The following is an 18869-nucleotide window of genomic DNA, read 5'->3' on the forward strand; positions in this document are numbered from 1 at the left end:
TCGTGACAGGCCTAAGCTCCACACAAAGGGCTGCGGTAGCTCTGTGATCAGTGGTTGCCAGATATTCTGTGTTTGTTTGCTGGTGACTCCTAAAGAAGGGAGCTGCCTTTCAGTGTCTAGCTATATGTGTTTATCACCGTAATCTTATTTTGGCCAGTGAACATTCACATTATAAGTTTTGTAATGTTTGAAAATTCTATTTGATGCTAAAAACACATGAACGTTAAAACTGCATAATTGGTAAAAACGCAGGCAAACTGGACGGACAAAACTGACATGCAAAATCTGTACTTTACTGTTCATATTTGATCATTTATTTAATAAAAGTCAGTCAAGATCCACTTTATACAAGATTTTTTTTAATATCAAGAAGCTTTGGAAATGTTCTTAGGGAAGCCCAGACTAGAAAAGCTGCACACTTTCTAAATAATCCTTAAAGTTATAAAATTATTTTTTATTTTATATGTATTAAAATGCATTGTGTTATTGTACCTATTAATCAAATGTTAAATTATTGCTGTTATTGAAAGCGAAATGTAAACTCCAAATCTTTATCTTGTTGAACCCACCAAGGCCAAGAACTCAAAGGAAATGCTGCACCAGGTAATTAAAAAGCATTTATTACGTGTTTTATTGATGTTTATTACACACCTTGTTAATTGTGCTTGTGATTTCAAATATAACATTAAAACCCCAGGTGCACGCGCTACTTATTGTGAGTTTATGAAGTTTTATGAGCTTTAAAGAGGTGGAATTATAAAGTATGGCTGACAACATGGAGCTAATATGATTTACATAAAAACTGAAACAAGTGCAGGTCAGAGCTAAAAAACAAATATACAGAAGAAATAACCAAACTGAAATAACATTTATGTCTCTTAAAACAACTGCTAGGACACAAGTCATGAGACTGAGGTCTTTGGTACATAAAATATTTCTGTTTTAATAAACAGGATCTAGATATTTTAAAATAAAGTGTCATGTTGATGTGTTTAGATTTGACTGAATTACAGAAAATAGATATATAATTGCTGAACTGAGTTAAGTTGAAACATACAGTCGGCAGAACAAACACTTTGTTAGCAACAATAAAACTGACTCATTCAGGGAAATTCCTGTCAATTCAAGCTGGACAGGATTCCAGTAAACACTGACGTTGTTACTTCTACTTCCTTGTTTGCCACAGTTACTAATGGAAAACCACCTACTTCTCCTTTGAGCCAAACATCTACAAACCAAATCTCTCCTACAAGTCCATCTAAACGTCACCTTTTCATTTTCACTGTTTTCAGTTAGTGGGGTTAATAAATTGTTAAAAGGTCTAGATTCTAGAAGATCTGCAGGCCCTGATGACCTTCCTTATTTCTTAAGGCTGGCCACTCATATCGTATACATATAGTACCGGTGTCCCACATCTTTAAAATGTCCATAAGCCAAAACGCCGCTCCAAATGCTTAGAAAACAGCTTTCGCTCTACCTTTGCTGAAGGGAGGTGACCCCACCTCACCGAACAATTATCGACCAATCTCTAAACTCTGTATTTTAGCTAAGGTTCTAGAAAAATTGCTAAACTCTCAAATCAAGAAGTATTTGGACTCATTTAACATGAAACAACAAGGAAACAACACAGCACAATGACTGTTTCGCTGAAGGTTTTTAATGACGTTGTTGTTCTTGCATGCTAAGGATTATTGTGCTGCACTTTTCTTAGACCTGTCTAAAGCTTTTGACACTGTGGATCATAACATCTTGTGTCATAAGCTCTCAGAAATTGGTTTCTCAGAACACACCATTGGTTGGTTCTCTAACTATCTCTCAGATCGGAGGCAATGTGTTCAACATAATGGTACTTCCTCCAACTATCTAACTGTTAACAATGGTGTACCACAAGGTTCAGTCTTAGGACCCACCCTCTTCACAATCTACATATGTAATGTAGGTCAGACCAGCCCTGATTCATCCTTACATTTCTATGCTGATGACACAGTTGTTTATTGTTGAGCTAAAGCAGTTGCTAAGGTTTTCCAGCTCTTACAGTCTGTTTTTGACATCATCCAGTCAGATTTGTTGCATCTCAAAGTGCTAACCACCGACAAAACCAAAGGAATGTTTTCAAACAGGAAGTCGGTACCAGCAGTTCTTCCTTCTATTTTACCTGCGAATGGTGTTCCTGTTGAGTTTGTCAATTCTTACAAATACTTGGGAATCTTGGTCGATGTACATCTCTCTTTTAAAGCTCATGTCGAAAACTTGGTAAAGAAAAAGAAAGTAGCTGGGTCTCTTTTTCAGAAATAAATCCTGTTTAACTCTGAATGCTAGGAAACACCTTGTAACTGCTACTTTCCTTCCCTCCATTGATTATGGTGACATTATTTACATAAACGACCCCACAAGAACCCTGCAGATGTTGGATGCTGTCTATCACGGTGCACTAAGATTCATAACTGGCTGTGATTGTCGTACCCACCACTGCACCCTGTATTCACTGGTTAACTGGACATCATTAACTTCACGCAGACTCTCTCACTGGTACATTTTCATCTTTAAATCACTTCTTGGTCTGCTGCCTTCATACATCTCCTCCTACATGTCACTGCGTGAGTGCAGCTACAGCGTGGGCTCTCAGGACATCATTACCTGCAGTGTTCCTTCAGTGCAGACTGAACTTACAAAAGGGCCTTCTCCTGCTCTGCTCCTGTTTCCTGGAATATCTTGCAAAAAAATCTCAACTTTGACCTCTCTAAGTGGCTTAAAAAACCTGCTAAAATCATGGCAAAAACCAACACAGACATGTTCCTGTTTATAGTATTTTATATCGCTTTATAATGTAGCTGTTTTTTGTTTTGTTTTAATATAATTTCTTCTATTTATTTTTATTTTATTTGCTTTTTATATGGTTGTCTACTGTTGTCTGTACTTCATCTGTTCTTTGTTTAAAACAGCTCTCTTGGAAATGAGTCGTGGATCAACGAGAATAACACGTATTAATAAAGGTTGAATGGATGTTTATTCATAATTTAACTTGCAGTAAAAGATGTTACTATGACAAAGCTAAAAATTGTTCATTCTAACACCTGGATGAAAGTATGTGGCAAAACAATCATGTGACCTTGTGCCAATTTACATTCATTTGGCCAATTTAGGCTTGTGAATGTATAATATAACACATATTTCATGCTTATTAAACAGTTTTAATCCAGGAGCAGGAAGTGTGATATGTAATAACATTATAATAATAATAAAATAAGTGTTTCATCTGTTTTACCTGTTTCCTCTTTATGCTTGGAGCTCTAACCGGAAGCAGTGTAACACCAAAACTGCGCCGTTCTGAAAGAGAAGAAATGAGAATTTTACAAGTTTTTGTTGAAGTTTCGTGTCTCGGTGCACGGCTGAAGCTGTCTGTGTGGGTTCTCTGCCTGTCTACCTTTGTTTCTGCGCCTCCTTCCTCCTCGGACTGTTAAGAACCGAAAGAGAAAGTATTTTTTAACAGATAGGCGGCCTGTTCGGTGAGTATCCTCGCGGTTTGCCCTCCCATTGTGTATTTACTACTAACACTCATCAAGCGTTTTATTGAAAGATTAATAACCCTTTACTGTATCGGGCTTCATAAGCTCTTTATCTTTTCATAGTTAGTTAAACTGAAGGATAAAATGGGTCGGAGAAATGAAGGACAAGTTGACTGATGTTTAACAGCCAAAAACACGATGATGCGTTCACTGACCTCCAATCTGTGCTCTGATACAAAACCGTTTCAGTGTATACATTTTTTAATTTTTTTTTTACTTTGGTTGTAGTTTAAAAGTATAAATCGTGCTTCATAATACATGACTTTGTGTTATGTCACGTAAAGTTAAAAGCAGTAGTGAATTAAATATTACGGGTCATCACGTAAAAAAAATCCTTCGTTACAAATTTGGTGCGTTTAGGGTTCGCCCGTCGCTGAAGGCAAAAAGGGGCTAATGGGTTTTTGTCGTGTGTTTGTTTGTTTATTTGTTTGTTTGTTAGCAAAACGAACCAGGGAACACATTTTATTGACAATCTTTAAAAGTAATCTTTTTTTTTTTTTTTTCAAATCTTTATTTAGAACTTTACTTCAAATACAATAATCTAAAAAAAAAAAACTCATTAAATAACATTGAACATATCAAAAAAGAAGAAAAAAGGAAGCAAACAATAATAATAATAAAATAAATAAATAAAAATACAAACATTAATACATGCAAGTTACAAAGTTAAGTTGTATTCATTAGATATATATATATATATATATATATATATATATATATTTTTTTTTTTTTTTTTTTTTTTTTGTAGCCTTTTTGTTATTTGAGTCTAAGATTGAGTCAAGATACAGTTTTACATCCATTACAAAGAGATCAAAAAAAGGTTTCCTATGCGTTATTTTATTTTTATGGATATGAAACTTAGCAAGTAACAAGATCAGATTGATAATAAATACGTGAGAGGAGTTTTTCGTCTTGAACTCTAGGATACCAAACATAACATTTTCAAAATAGAGAAGGAAACCTGATTGGATATTATTGGATATCAGAGCAACAATGTCCTTCCAAAAGTTCTGTGAGTATGTACACTTCCAAAAAAGATGTTTCTGGATAAAGCTTACAGAATGAACAGGAAATATCAATATCAGCTTTATATTTCTGAAGAAAGTGTTTGGTTGGATAAATCTTTAAAAGTAACCTTTGGATGTACCTCAACAATTTTGACATCAACTCAAATCAAGATGGCCGCCACAGCTAACTGACAGCAACAATGGCTCTAACCTGGTCAACTTTACAAAAATTGAGCTCACAATTAGTATGGTAGTAGCTGAGAGCCAGTCACAAGGGCTGCACATACCTGTTAGTCAACACTGTGTTTGTTAGCAAAATATCTCATGAACTTGTGGGCGGATTTGAATGAATCTCTCGGTATGTAAGCATTGGATGCGTAATTCAATTAAATGGAATTCAGTTTGTTTATATAGCGCCAAGTCACAACAGAAGTTGTGTCCGGGCACGGAACAGAAACAGTCACATCCATTAAAAAAGCCAATTACCGGTAGTAGTAATTATCTAAGGATACCACAACTGACTGACTGTTGGAGGCAACCCAGTTCAAGATGGCCACCACAGCTAGTAGACGTTACTTAAGCCAGCTATAAATAAGTCTTTACAAATAATGAGCTAGATTTAGAATGTGCTGTGCTGAGAGTCATTCTTAACATAATCTGAGTGCTAACAGATCACACAGGATCTCACAATATTGTGCAATATTTTCAGGATTTGATCAGTATAATTACAACACTTGTACTTACTCTAAACCAGAACCACCTTCTTCCACCTGCATAATATCACTAAAATTAGAAACATCTAAAAGTAATGCAGAAAAACTGGTTCTTACATTTGTTACATCTATGCTGGACTGTTGCAATGGTTTGTTATCTGGGTGTCCAAATACTTTTTTAAAGTCTTCAGTTAATCCAAAATGCTGCTGCCAGAGTCTTAACTGGAGTTAATTCAATTCAAATTCAAAAATACTTTATTAATCCCAAAGGGAAATTATTTGTTGTTGTAACTCGTTATCCTCGTTTCATTAAGAGATGTTATAGATGCTGATGGCTGTAGACAGGAAGGATCTCTTGTAAAGGTCTTTCCCACAGTAGATCCTAAGAAACTGGCAGCAGATGCCGTCCGATCCGTCCACCCAGACTCGGCTGGCCTCTCGGTTCCCCCGGGCTGTAGGACCACCTTAATGCTGGGCAGAACTCCTCCCAGAGCGATGGCCACTCCTCCCAGCAGTCTGCCAAGCTCCTTGTCACTGTGGACAGCCAGCTGTAGGTGCTGAGGGACGATCCTGTCCTTCCACTGTCGTGAGCCATGTTTCCTGCTAGTTCCAGGATCTCAGTGGTCAGGCACTCGAGCACAGCTGGCAGGTAGATGGGAATGCATTCACAGAACATCCTTTTCAACTCATTTGAGATTTGGGGCTGTAGTTGAGATATTATTTGAGCTTTTGAGATGTTAATCAGCTGCTGTTGGTTGTAGAAAACTGCCTCGTTGCCATGGTTACGCATCATAACAAATGTCCAAAACTAAAAAAGTTTCAGTAAAAATCCTTCCAGCTGCACAGCATCTGATACCAGAGGAAATAATCATCCAAAAAATGTGCTTTACATCCAGAAAAAGAGGAATTAAAGTTTCCAAAAGCAAAATCTCAGAATGAAAGTAACAGAGCTGCTCCAACATGCAGCCACCTTGAGCGGCGCAATTCTAGAACAAGAATAGTTAGTAAGAGAGATCCTATTTTTCATTCATTCATTCAACCTTTAATTTATATAGGCTAGTCTCATTGAGCCACGTGGACTCATTTACAAGAGAAACCTGTTCCAGACAGAACATATAAAGTACAGACAACAATAACAGTAAACAATGACAACAATAAACTACAGTACAAATGCAGTTAAAATAAGAGTAGTGTATAAAACAATAAATCAAGGTGCCATAAAACGGTGAAATACTAAAATCAAGAACGTATCTGCTTTGATTATTCTATTGACATTATCAAATGTTTGAAACCCCTTAAAGAAATCAAGGAGGACAACTTCAGTTCTTGTTGCAAGGTGTTACAGGATACAGGAACTGAGTAGGAAAAGGTATTTTTGCCAAGTTTAGTCCACACTGAGGGAACGCTCGATGGCTCAGTGGTTAGTACTGTTGCCCCACAACAAGAAGGTCCTGGGTTCAATCCCTGGTTGGCTCTGGGGTCTTTCTGTGTGGAGTTTGCATGTTATTCTCGTGCTTGCGTGGGTTTTCTCCGGGTACTTGGGTTTCCTCCCACAGAACAAAACATGCATGTTAGACTGCCTTCAGGCTCAGGCCTCCCTTGCAAAAGAGATCTGTGATCTCAATGGGATTTGCCTGGTTAAAAAAGGTTAATAATAATAAAACGCTGCAGGTAATGATGGCCTGATAGCGCATGTTCCAACTGCACTGACGGCATTTTACCAAGTATTTGTAAGTAACTACAAACTCAATAGGAACACCATGCATCGATGAGATAGGAGGAAGAGTTGCTGTCATTGACTTTCTGTTAGAAAACAACATCCCTTTGGTTTTGTCAGCATTTAGGACCAGCTTCAGATGGAATAAATCTGAATGATGTCAAATGCAGACTGCAGAAGCTGGAAAACCTTGGCAACCGTGCTAGCTTGGCAATAAACAACAGTGTCTTAGATATGCAAGGATGCGTCAGGAATGTTTTGACCTACATTATTTATATAAATTGTAAAAAGAGTGGGACCTAAAATTGAGCCTTGTGGCACACCATTGGTGATCGTTAGGTAGCTAGATGAAATACCGTTCTGTCGAACACATTGCCTCTGACCTGTGAGATAGTTTTAGAACCAGCCAACAGTGTGATCTGAGAGGCCAATATCTGAGAGCTTGTGGCATAAGATGTCATGATCTACAGTATCAAAGGCTTTGGACAGGTCTAAGTAAAGTGCAGCACAGTAATCATTAGCATCCAAAGCTTCAACAACATCATTAAAAACCTTTAGTGAAGCAGTCATTGTGCTGTGTAGTTTCCTGAAGCCAGATTGGAGAGAAGATAAAATACTGAGTCCAAATACTTCTTGGTTTGAGTATTTATCAGTTTTTCTAAAACCTCAGCTAAAATACAGAGTTTGGCGATTGGGCGATAATTCAAAAATAGTGGGGTCTCCTCCCTTCAGTACTAATGGCAGCACAAAAGCTGTTTTCCAAGCACCTGGGACAGTACTGTGTTGTATAGACAGATGGATCTCTCCAGTTTCAGCTTCTCTCCATTGGCTCCCTGTCATGTTCAGTATTTGTGCGAGTTAGTTCTCTGTGGTGATCCCTGAAGAAGGGAGCATTTGCAAGAATAATTTAAAAAATATATTTTTAAGGTGAAACTTAATAGAGCAAGTATTAATTCTTAAATAATAAATAGTGTTTGTCAGTCTTCAGTTTAAACTGTTAAGCTACCTCTGGGTTTTGATACTTTAAAAGAAACCTAAAATTTCCTGAGCGAAAAAGTTTCTGAAACGTACGGCTTTTTTGTAAATGATCGATACTGCCACCATTCATGTATTAGTGTGTGTGTAAAAGAACAAATTCAAAAAGAAGAGTTGTGCTTCGGGCAGCACGGTGGCGCAACTGGTAGAGCTGCTGCCTCTCAGCGAGCAGGTCCTTGGTTCAAACCCCGGTCCAGGGGCCTTTCTGGGTGGAGTTTGCATGTTCTCTCCGTGCATGCGTGGGTTTTCTCCGGGTACTCCGGTTTCCTCCCACAGTCCAAAAAAAACATGCATGTTAGGCTGATTGGTAACTCTAAATTGTCCCTAGGTGTGAATGAGAGAGTGAATGGTTGTTTGTCTCGTTTGTTTCTATGTGGCCCTGTGATGGACTTGCGACCTGTCCAGGGTGTACCCCGCCCCTCGCACAGTGATTGCTGGACATGGGCACCAGTGACCCCCGTGACCCAAAATGGAATAAACGGGTAAAGAAAATGGATGGATGGATGGAGTTGTGCTTCTTTATATAGAACATTGTGTGTTTTGTTCTTACACGGTCGTCAGTCAAAGTGAAATGATTGTCAGTCCATAAAATGACCAAACCGTGACCTTTTCTGCCAATTCTGTTGGTACTTTCCTTTTTATTTTTTACTAACTTGTGAATTTGTTTGATATGATTCAACATCTGCTCCATCTGTCGTGTCTCAACAGGATGAATTTGAACGTGTAAAAATATTCAAATGCAAAAATGTCCGACGATTTATATGGAATCCAGCAGCATAGACCGAAATCTTGTAAAACTGTTCAGAAGGAAACTTGAGAACTTGTCCGTCTCTGGTAGGTGCTGTGGAGTAAAATTAAACCACGTAAAAACATTCAGGTTATGCACAGTGCGCGAGAGATGATGTGACAGGTCTTCCTTTCTGTTTTCAGATTATTATGGCCTGAAGAGTCCGGGTCTGACGTGCTATCTGAACAGTGTGCTGCAGGTTCTGTTCATGACTGAAGACTTTAGAGAGGCCGTGAAAAGGTCGGACAAGATTTGGTTTTGTGTTTTATACAAGTAAAAATATGTTTAGAGTTGGTGTTGCCGTCTTAATAAGTTTGTAAACTTTCTGTAAAACTTCTTCATAATCGAGGCTATTCCAGTGTTGTTTTTCAGACAACAATAGAAATTAGTGATGCACGATACTGGATTTTTGGCAGATATCCAATATGCCGATATGTTAAAACTTATTTGGCCATAACCGATGCCGATACCAATATTTTATGTACGTTCCTTTGTCAGAGCTGTCTCACTTGTGGAGGCTTGTTCCAGGTTTCTAGGTGCAGTGTGGGATCCTCTGCACTCCTGTGCGTGAAGGACAGCCTTTTTAAGTTCAAAGTTTTTGTCTCTCTGTTGTTGCCGTGAGACTAATCATGCTAACGGGGCTAACACGACGTCCAAATGTCTGTGGTAAAACTCACCCAACAAGTCGTGCCATCGACTATTAGCTTCTTAATGATGTCGGAAACGACGGCTTGTAACTCGGGTAACGTTACGTCAGAAAAATATCTCAGACTGGGGACGATGTAGCGAGGCTCAACGTAGTCCATAAATCTTCGGAATCCGACATCCTCACCAACGAAAAATAAAACTTCCACACCACAGACATTTTGAATTGTCCTCTCTGCCGTGAGCTCGGGTAGGCGCACGTGACGTCATCACGTTGTGCTGCAGCGCCTTTTATATCAGCAAGGTATTTTAATGGAATGGCCGATGTCTGATATTGAAATTTAACGCTAATATCGGCTGATACCGATACCATGCCGATAATATTGTGCATCCCTAATAGAAATAATAGTTTTACTAAAGTAGCCAAGACTTGTTGCTGCTCTACAAACAAAATTCACTTATTTCAGTGGCTTGGAGTGAAAATACTGTATTCTGGCTCAAACAAGACCATCAAAAACGTTCTTTTTAACAGTTTTAAATTGCCCAAAGGTTGGGTTGTGGTTGTAAAAAACAACAAGTGACAACATGTCCTGATGCATGCTCAATAATCCATGTAGATAAATCTAGTAAGGTTAAGTCAGGTCCTCCGGATGGGTTCTTCTTCCTGAAACGTTTTGTTTTATATGTACGTTTCTAAATACATTACGCAAAGACTGGTCCATCCCAAAGATCCAGTCCCCCGGCACAAACAGAGTAATATTGTGTATGCTGGTCAGTGTCAGGGCTGTGATCAGTCTTACATCGGGGAAACTAAACAGCCACTGGCCAAAAGGATGGACCAGCACAGAAGAGCAACACCATCAGGCCAGGACTCTGCGGTCTACACTCATCTCCAGGCCAGCAGTCACTCTTTCAGGGATGAAGATGTTCACATCCTGGACAGAGAGGAACAATGGTTTGAGAGAGGAGTAAAGGAGGCCATCTTTGTGAAAAGAAATCGTCCATCATTAAACAGAAGTGGAGGCCTCCGGGTTCAACTGTCCCCCTCTTACAATGCTGTGATTGCTAGTATCACTCAGCCCTCTGTGAACAGTAAACAGCCATCAGTGTGCTAATGATCCATCGTTAGGCTGATGGTCCTTCTTTTGCACGTGAACAACTAGTTGTCTGTCACCATGGAGAAAAAGTGTTGTTAAGTCCTGAATAATGATCTGTCTTTACTTTGCTGGGTGCTGATTCTTCTGACTGTGTCACAGACGTTGCAGTAAACAGCCAGCAGCTCTTGACCAACACCTGGAACAGCTGTTCTGTGAATTAGAGAGAAGGAGGGCCGAAACTCACAACGTCACAGAACAGCTGGGCATCATAGATGGTATGGTTCTGGTTTCATGGCGTCTAAATAAACTGTGAGATGAAATTACATTTGTTTTTCCTCTCACCTCTCTTCTCAGTGTACGAACAACGTGATGCTGCTGAGTACTTTGAGAAGATTCTTTGTCAGACCAGTTCAGAAGCCTCTACGGTAGATTCTCATTATATTCTTGTATAGATACTGTTCACTGGATAAATATTTTTTTTAGACTTGAAATTGTCCTTTTTCCTTCCTCTGCTCCACTTTTCTTCTGTCAGTCCGTCCATCATCTTCCACTTGTTCTGAAGTTGAGTTGCAGGGCCAGCCCCTTAAACAGAGAGACCCAGACATCTCTTTCCACAGCCACCTCTTCCAGCTCTTCTGGGAGGACTCCAAGGCGTTCCCAGGCCAACTGAGAGACAGTCTCTCCTGCGTGCACTGGTTCTTTCCCCGATTCTTCCCCTGGGTCTTCTCCCAGTCAGATATTCCTGGAAACCTCCCTAGGGAGGCGTCCAGGATCCCAGTTTGACTCTATGTCCCCCGCCTCAGCTGGGATGTGGTTATAGTTCCCTCTGAGGTGTATTGAAGGTCCTTCTGACCGATTCTTCTGCTTGGCATTCCCAATAAACCCTCACTATACATTTGGGTCTCCTGGGTCTTTTCAACCTCTTCCATCTGGTCCAACTCAGTTGACAGTTCATCTTCTCTCTTCACCCAAGTGTCCAAAACATACAGCCGAAGATAAGATGTTATGACTATAAAGTCTATCTATCGTGTTCTGATGGTCACATGTCGAACCCAAGCGCAGGCAGACCACGAGGACTCTGAGAATAAGAGATAATTTATTAAAGAAAACAAAAGGCTGACGGGGCAGCAAACTTAACATGACACTGGGAACAAGGAGGGAAGATGGAACATGGAGCTAGACAGGGAACTGTCCAGAGAGCGAGGAACACAGAGACACAGACTTGTATACACACATGCTAACAAGGGGATAAACACAAACACCTGGAGAAGGACAACAGGTGGCAGAGGCAGGAGGTGATCACAAGGAGTAAGGGGTGTGACGGTACGCTAAAATCACATTTCAGTTTGGTTCAGTTTCAGGGAGGGCTCGGTTCGGTTAATTTTCGGTACAAAAAAAAGACAAAATGAAGACTTACAAAACGTTTATTTTGAAAATATGCCAAGTAAACAATACATTTGTATAAAAATAAATAAAAGTGACTCATTTAGATGATATTTTAAATAAAAGGCACTCTTTACAATAAATAAAATATACTAACAATAATAAAAATCTTAATAAAATACAATAACAGTCAGAACCAGAACAATAAGCAGCAACAGATTGTTTACAATCTAACTAATCAAGTTTTAAGTTTTTGGACAAAAAGACCAACTTGTCCACATTTTCTACCAAAAGCTCAGATCTAGTTGCAGTGACATCATCTCCAGTGGTGGAGGAAACCACTCACTAACAACAGTAGCAGGAATAAAGAAATAGAGCTTTGCTAATGTTGCAGTTGATGTATTTGGCCTCATCATTACTCACAGTCTCTTCTTGGACCTGCTCCCACAGGTGGGACAGGTCCCTGGAAAAGTTCAGAGTTCACTCGTCACAGACTTCTTAGCTGGAGGTGATCTCTGGTGGATTTCCCTGAAGAGGAAGAAGACTCAGCTGCTATCTCTGTCCCAGACTAGAAATAAAACACAAATAGGTAAAAAAAAAAAAGAGTTAATAAGATTATAATTTTAAATTTAAAAAAGTTAATTAAATAATAATAATAAAATAACAATACCTCTTCTTGAATGGTTGTTATGAGGTGGTTGAATCTCTCGGTCATCATCATCGTCATCAGGGCAGGACTTTAACTTGGTCCAGGGCTTGTTGACGATCGGTTTTAGCTTTTTCATAAAGTGATGCTACAACTTTTTGGCTGAAGTGTTGACGTGATGGGATGTCGTAGCGGGGATCAATAACTTTAAAGCGGGCGCATCAACAACAGAAACGTAGATCCAGAGCTTTAAAAACTCCTACAGCTTGTGTTATTGCTCTGGACCGATCTGAATTACCTGATAAAGGTTCTTTAAATGCTGCTGCTATCGGTCTTTGCACCAAGCTGCTAGAAGAGACGTTCACGTTTGGATAATGTCGTTTCAAGCATGTTAACAAGTTGGACGTGTTGCTGCTGCAGATCCACTCTCCGTGAAACAACGTCGACACACAGCTTTGGATTTGTTCACTTGTCTTTTAACAAGAAAGACATAATGTTCCCCAACAGGAGACCACAATGAGAATATCCTGATGCATGCTCAATAATCCAGGTAGAAAAATCTAAAAAAGTTAAATCTGGTCCTCTAGACATTCAAAAAAACCCAAAACAAAGCAAAACAACAAAAAATGTAGAAACGTTTCGTCTCTTGTCCGAGAGACTTCCTCAGTCTGAGGTGCTGTTTTCAGCTCAGTCTCTTAAATAGCACCTTCTCAGAGTGGATCAACCAGTTTTGCTGCTGACAACCAAAACCAGCTGATCACATGCTCAAGAAGGACCATAAGCCTAACAATGGATCATTAGCACACCGATGGCTGTTTACTATTCACAGAGGGCTGAGTGATACTAGCAATCACAGCACTGTAAGAGGGGGACAGTTGAACACGTAGGCCTCCACCCCTGTTTAATGATGGACGGTTTCTTTTCACAAAGATGGCCTCCTTTACTCCTCTCTCAAACCATCGTTCCTCTCTATCCAGGATGTGAACATCTTCATCCCTGAAAGAGTGACCGCTGGCCTGGAGATGAGTGTAGACCGCAGAGTCCTGGCCTGATGATGTTGATCTTCTGTGCTGGGCCATCCTTAGAGGACATTTGCAAACTGAGGTGTACTGCAAACCCACCCACACAGACCAGTATTTGCAGTTTGACTCCCATCACCCTTTGGAGCACAAGTTAGGAGTCATCAGGACTCTGTATCACAGAGCAGACAGCGTCCCCACTAGCTCAGGAGCCAGGCAGAAGGAGAAATCCCACACAAGACAGGCTCTAGAGCAATGTGGATATCCTAACTGGGCCTTCCTAAAAGCAGAGAAGAAACCCAAACAGGACTCCAGTCAGCCAACAGGTGAAAAGGAGGAACCCAGACCCAGAACAGTGGTCATTCCATATGTTGAGGGAGTATCAGAGAAACTGAGATGTTTATTTTCTAAACATAACGTCCCAGTGGCTTTTAAACCCCAAAATACATTACGGCAAAGACTGGTTCATCCCAAAGATCCAGTCCCCCGGCACATACAGAGTAATGTTGTGTATGCTGTTCAGTGTCAGGAGGGCTGTGATCAGTCTTACATCGGGGAAACTAAACAGCCACTGGCCAAAAGGATGGCCCAGCACAGAAGATCAACATCATCAGGCCAGGACTCTGCGGTCTACACTCATCTCCAGGCCAGCGGTCACTCTTTCAGGGATGAAGATGTTCACATCCTGGACAGAGAGGAACGATGGTTTGAGAGAGGAGTAAAGGAGGCCATCTTTGTGAAAAGAAATCGTCCATCATTAAACAGGGGTGGAGGCCTCCATGTTCAACTGTCCCCCTCTTACAATGCTGTGATTGCTAGTATCACTCAGCCCTCTGTGAATAGTACACAGCCATCAGTGTGCTAATGATCCATTGTTAGGCTGATGGTCCTTCTTGAGCATGTGATCAGCTGGTTTTGGTTGTCAGCAGCAAAACTGGTTGATCCACTCTGAGAAGGTGCTATTTAAGAGACTGAGCTGAAAACAGCACCTCAGACTGAAGAAGTCTCTCGGACGAGAGACAAAACGTTTCTATATTTTTTTTTGCTTTGTTTTTTTTTTTTTTTTTGAATGTTCAGAGGACCAGATTTAACTTTTTTAGACCACAATGAGAAGCTAATGCTAATGCCGCACGTGCTGCAAGATAATAGCGCCGTGCTGAAACACGTTTAGGAACTTTAGTTCCGCGGCGCATAATCTTTTGTTAATAAAATTTAATGAGTGAAAAAATAACCGAAACGGTACGCACGTGGACCGAACCGAACATGCCGAACCGAACATGCCGTACCGAAACGGTTCAGTACACCCACGTGTACCGTTACACCCCTAACAAGGAAGAAACACTGAGGAGCTGGAACGTACATAAGAGGGAGACACACACTAGAAGACACTGATCCTCACACTATCATCGATTTTCGGTCTTGAGTGTCCTCCTGTTGCCATGTGCACAGATGCTGCTCAGGTTCAGATAAGAGTGCCCATTCTTTTCCATCATGCTCCTCCAGGTCACACTGTTGCTACCTCTGTGGGCATTGATGTCCTCCAGCAAAATAAAGGAGTCTCCAGCTGGTCCGCCTCCCCTCGGTATTCACTCTAAGAAGGCTGGGTATACAGAATTACTGTTCAGCGCGTAGTAACAAACAACAGACACAGTCTGGCCCCCCACTCAAAGGTGTAGGAAATTTACCCTCTTACCTACCTGGAAAAACTCCAATCCACAGGCACCAAGTCGGGGGGCAATAAGTAGACTCACACCAAACCAGTGCCTCTCACCATAGGCATCTCCAGAGTGGAATAAGGGCAAATAAAATAGGTTCCGGAGCTCATGCTGTGCATCAAGGTGACTATATATAGTCGGTACCTCTCAACCTAAGCCAGTGTCAGAGCACCAATGTGCACCCTCCCCCCACTTTGGCTACCACCCATGGCACTGTGCACCTGACTCGTATGGTCCGTCTTGCAGGTTGTGGCCCACATGAAGGCAAATCCATGTAACTCATTTGGGCTGAGCCTGATCAGGGTACAGAACCAGTCACCAAGCTCTTACCGTGAGCCTCTCCCCCAGGCCTGGCTCCAGGCTGGGGCCCAGTAACCCACATTTGGGTGAGGGACATTGAGTTCCTTCTTCTCTGTCTATACGAGTATTCCACTTTTCTCATATTACACAACATGCAGCCATGGTCAGGTACAAAGACTGAGCTGAAAATGAGTGAAAAAAGCAGCCAGATCCCAAACAAGTCCCAAATCCAAACTGTCAGTTACCACCACACCAAACTTTAGCTCATCATCTGTAAAATGGACAGAGTTGTAGTCATTTGCCAAAGTAACTGTGGCAGCCATGTTGACTATATAAAAATTTTTTTTGCTACCATCATGTTTAGTGGAAAAGTGGAACCCAAAGTACAGAACCAAAACTCAGAGAGACTCAAAGGTAAACATAAACAAATAAGAAAACAAAATGCTGATGTGGCAGCAAAAATACTCACAAAATAAAAAAATTAAAAAACTGATTGAGTATTAGCCTTTTTTGTTTGTGAGGTAGCTGTGGCAGCCATCTTGAATTTTAAACAGATCGTAACGATCTTTTAGCACCCGGCGTATGTGTTAGGGATTACTGTAGCTGTAAAATTGACTTTGCCGTACACTGCATTGCTTCCTATGCATTCCTATGGCAAGGACAAAGTGTTATTTCATGTGAAATATTCACAGCGGTATTTGTACTTGTATGTTTAGATCTTCAAAGGAGAGCTGAATCATAAAACCATGTGCCGTGAGTGCAGCAAGACAAACAATTTCAAGAGCTTCTTCTGGGTTCTTCCTCTTTCAATGGACAATTCAAGCCGTGAAAACTACAGCGTGGTACTACATTTTCTCTAAGAATAAGATTTACCATTTGTACAGCATTTTACATAATAGAAACCAATATATTTTGCACAATGGACCAATGTTGTGTTCACAGCAGCAAGGATTGGAGGATTTCTTTAAGGAACAAAAAGTCAGCGAGGAAAACCAGATGTTCTGCGACATCTGCAACAAAAAGCAGGACGCAGATATTGTACGCCACGCATTGTTTTAGATAATTTTGTAACAGAAAATGGTGGCTGCCTCTCTTGCATGCAGTTGTTTTTTTTGTTGTGTGATGCAGAAATACGAGGTGACACAAAGTCCAGATGTTCTGACACTGCTGTTGAAGAGGTTCACCTTTGATGATACACAGAGCCGCTACATCAAGCTTCATCGCACAGCTGATGTGGTCCCAACTCTAAACCTTCAGGTATTAAACAGTCAACACAAACAGCTTTTAATGGACTTTTAGTGAATTGATATTTTTTCTCTTTAGAACTGCAGGTATTGTAGTGGTTCAAGTTTACATTTAAACTTCAAACTGATTAAATAAAACAGATCTTGAAACTTGTGAAAAATCTGTTTTTTTGGAAGAAAAACAAACTTGCAGGCCGAACAGCTGAGCACCCGACAAAAGAAAGAAAAAAAACCTCCCTTCAACACAGCTCTTGTTCACTTTTATACCCTCCATTGATGTCAAAGGATTATATAAACATTCTACATTCAGATGTTGTTATTGGCTTATCAGTACTTTCCCATTTGAGAAACATTGATAAAAACAGAACAACAGATTCCTATCTGGTCAGTTTGACCCAGACACATCTGCAAACTCTCAGACTTGTTAAAAATAAGTTCTGTTGAGAAATATTTTGGTTCTACGCCCAGTGATGCAAATGACTTTTTACCTGGAAGATAAATATCTTGCAACACTGCACCCTCACATGGCCTTTTTGAAAAACAAGTTCACTACTTCAGTCCTCCCTGTTTGAGGAAATTCAACATAAACAGCTTTTAATGGACTTTAATGAATTTAATTTATTTTTTTCTCTTTAGAACTGCAGGTATGACCTCTATGCTGTGGTCCATCACTACGGGTTTCTAACAGGAGGTCACTACACTGCAGAAATCAAATCCTTTGAAACTGGAAACTGGTACTGCTTCAATGACAATACTGTTAAACATGTAAGGCATGTTTTTTTTTTTATCTTGGCAGAGGTAAATGTATACTCATTGAAATCAGAACATGTTCTGACAATTTAATTTTTCAGGTCAAACAACATGATTTTGAATTAGAAAAGAACTTGACGAGGTCAGTAAAGATAAAGTTATTCTGTACACCTGTTACTGTCTGCATTGATTCTGCTCTCGTTGACCTAACGTGTTCTTGCTCCATCACAACAGGTCGAGCACGGCTTATCTTCTTATGTACAAAAAAGGTACGTTTGCAACAATGCAGCACTGAACTCCCAAAGCTCTGTTTAGAATAATTGTTTTTCTTCTCACACAGAAACATTAACCTATCATAAAAGTAATTCATGTAGATTTGATACTGCTTTATTATCATTATTATTAGTTTTTTATATTTAGTACCCGTCAGAGTAAATTACCAGCTCTAAACAAACTTTTTCTTGATTATGTTTTAGTATTTTCCAGGTCTGGATAAGTATGGAAAAAAATTAAAGAAAGTACAGATAATTTCTTGTTTCCAGACTCTGTTTTCTTTTGCATTTTCTAAAAGGTAAAACTCGAAATTAAAGAAGAAAAATACATTTTCAACTAAATGTAGCCACGACACAGCCGAAATTTTGGGGAAGCATAAAGAAAAAGAAATAAAAACTGTACAGGTAATATTTTCTCACAATTTAGAACAAATTTTAGCAATATTTTTGGAGAAATAGTCATATTTTTGTAGTTGTAGGAAATCAATCTTTCCAAGATATACAAAGTATTATGAAACCACTGAAAAACATGACTTTTTGTTGTGGTAGAAATCCGCCTCACATCTGTTTTACATCTGTATCAGGAATACTGAAGACAAAATCTAAAAAAGTTAAATCTGGTCCTCTGGACATTCAAAAAAACAAAGCAAAGCAAAACAACAAAAAAATATAGAAACGTTTCGTCTCTCATCCGAGAGACTTCCTCAGTCTGAGGTGCTGTATTCAGCTCAGTCTCTTAAATAGCACCGTCTCAGAGTGGATCAACCAGTTTTGCTGCTGACAACCAAAACCAGCTGATCACATGCTCAAGAAGGACCATCAGCCTAACAATGGATCATTAGCACACTGATGGCTGTTTACTGTTCACAGAGGGCTGAGTGATACTAGCAATCACAGCATTGTAAGAGGGGGACAGTTGAACCTGGAGGCCTCCACCCCTGTTTAACGATGGACGATTTCTTTTCACAAAGAT

General features: G+C 39.9%; 2 long non-coding RNA genes across 2 annotated transcripts in view; both read left to right on the plus strand.

Moving 5' to 3' along the window:
- Positions 1 to 8835: 8835 nt before the first annotated feature.
- LOC119409061 lies at positions 8836 to 16466 on the plus strand. Its single transcript, XR_005186760.1, has 3 exons — positions 8836 to 8872; positions 8969 to 9065; positions 16347 to 16466. It is a non-coding gene; the product is annotated as an uncharacterized LOC119409061 (long non-coding RNA).
- Positions 16467 to 17542: 1076 nt separating this feature from the next.
- Positions 17543 to 18869, plus strand: part of LOC119409054 — an 8354-nt gene continuing 7027 nt past the window's right edge. Inside the window, exons 1-3 of the long non-coding RNA XR_005186759.1 lie at positions 17543 to 17639; positions 17726 to 17766; positions 17859 to 17893. This is a non-coding gene — a long non-coding RNA (uncharacterized LOC119409054). The remainder of the gene's footprint in view (positions 17640 to 17725; positions 17767 to 17858; positions 17894 to 18869) is intronic.

This window comes from Nematolebias whitei, chromosome 1, assembly GCF_014905685.2.
Source record: "Nematolebias whitei isolate Nwh7 chromosome 1, NemWhi1, whole genome shotgun sequence".
Taxonomy (NCBI): Eukaryota; Metazoa; Chordata; class Actinopteri; order Cyprinodontiformes; family Rivulidae; genus Nematolebias; species Nematolebias whitei.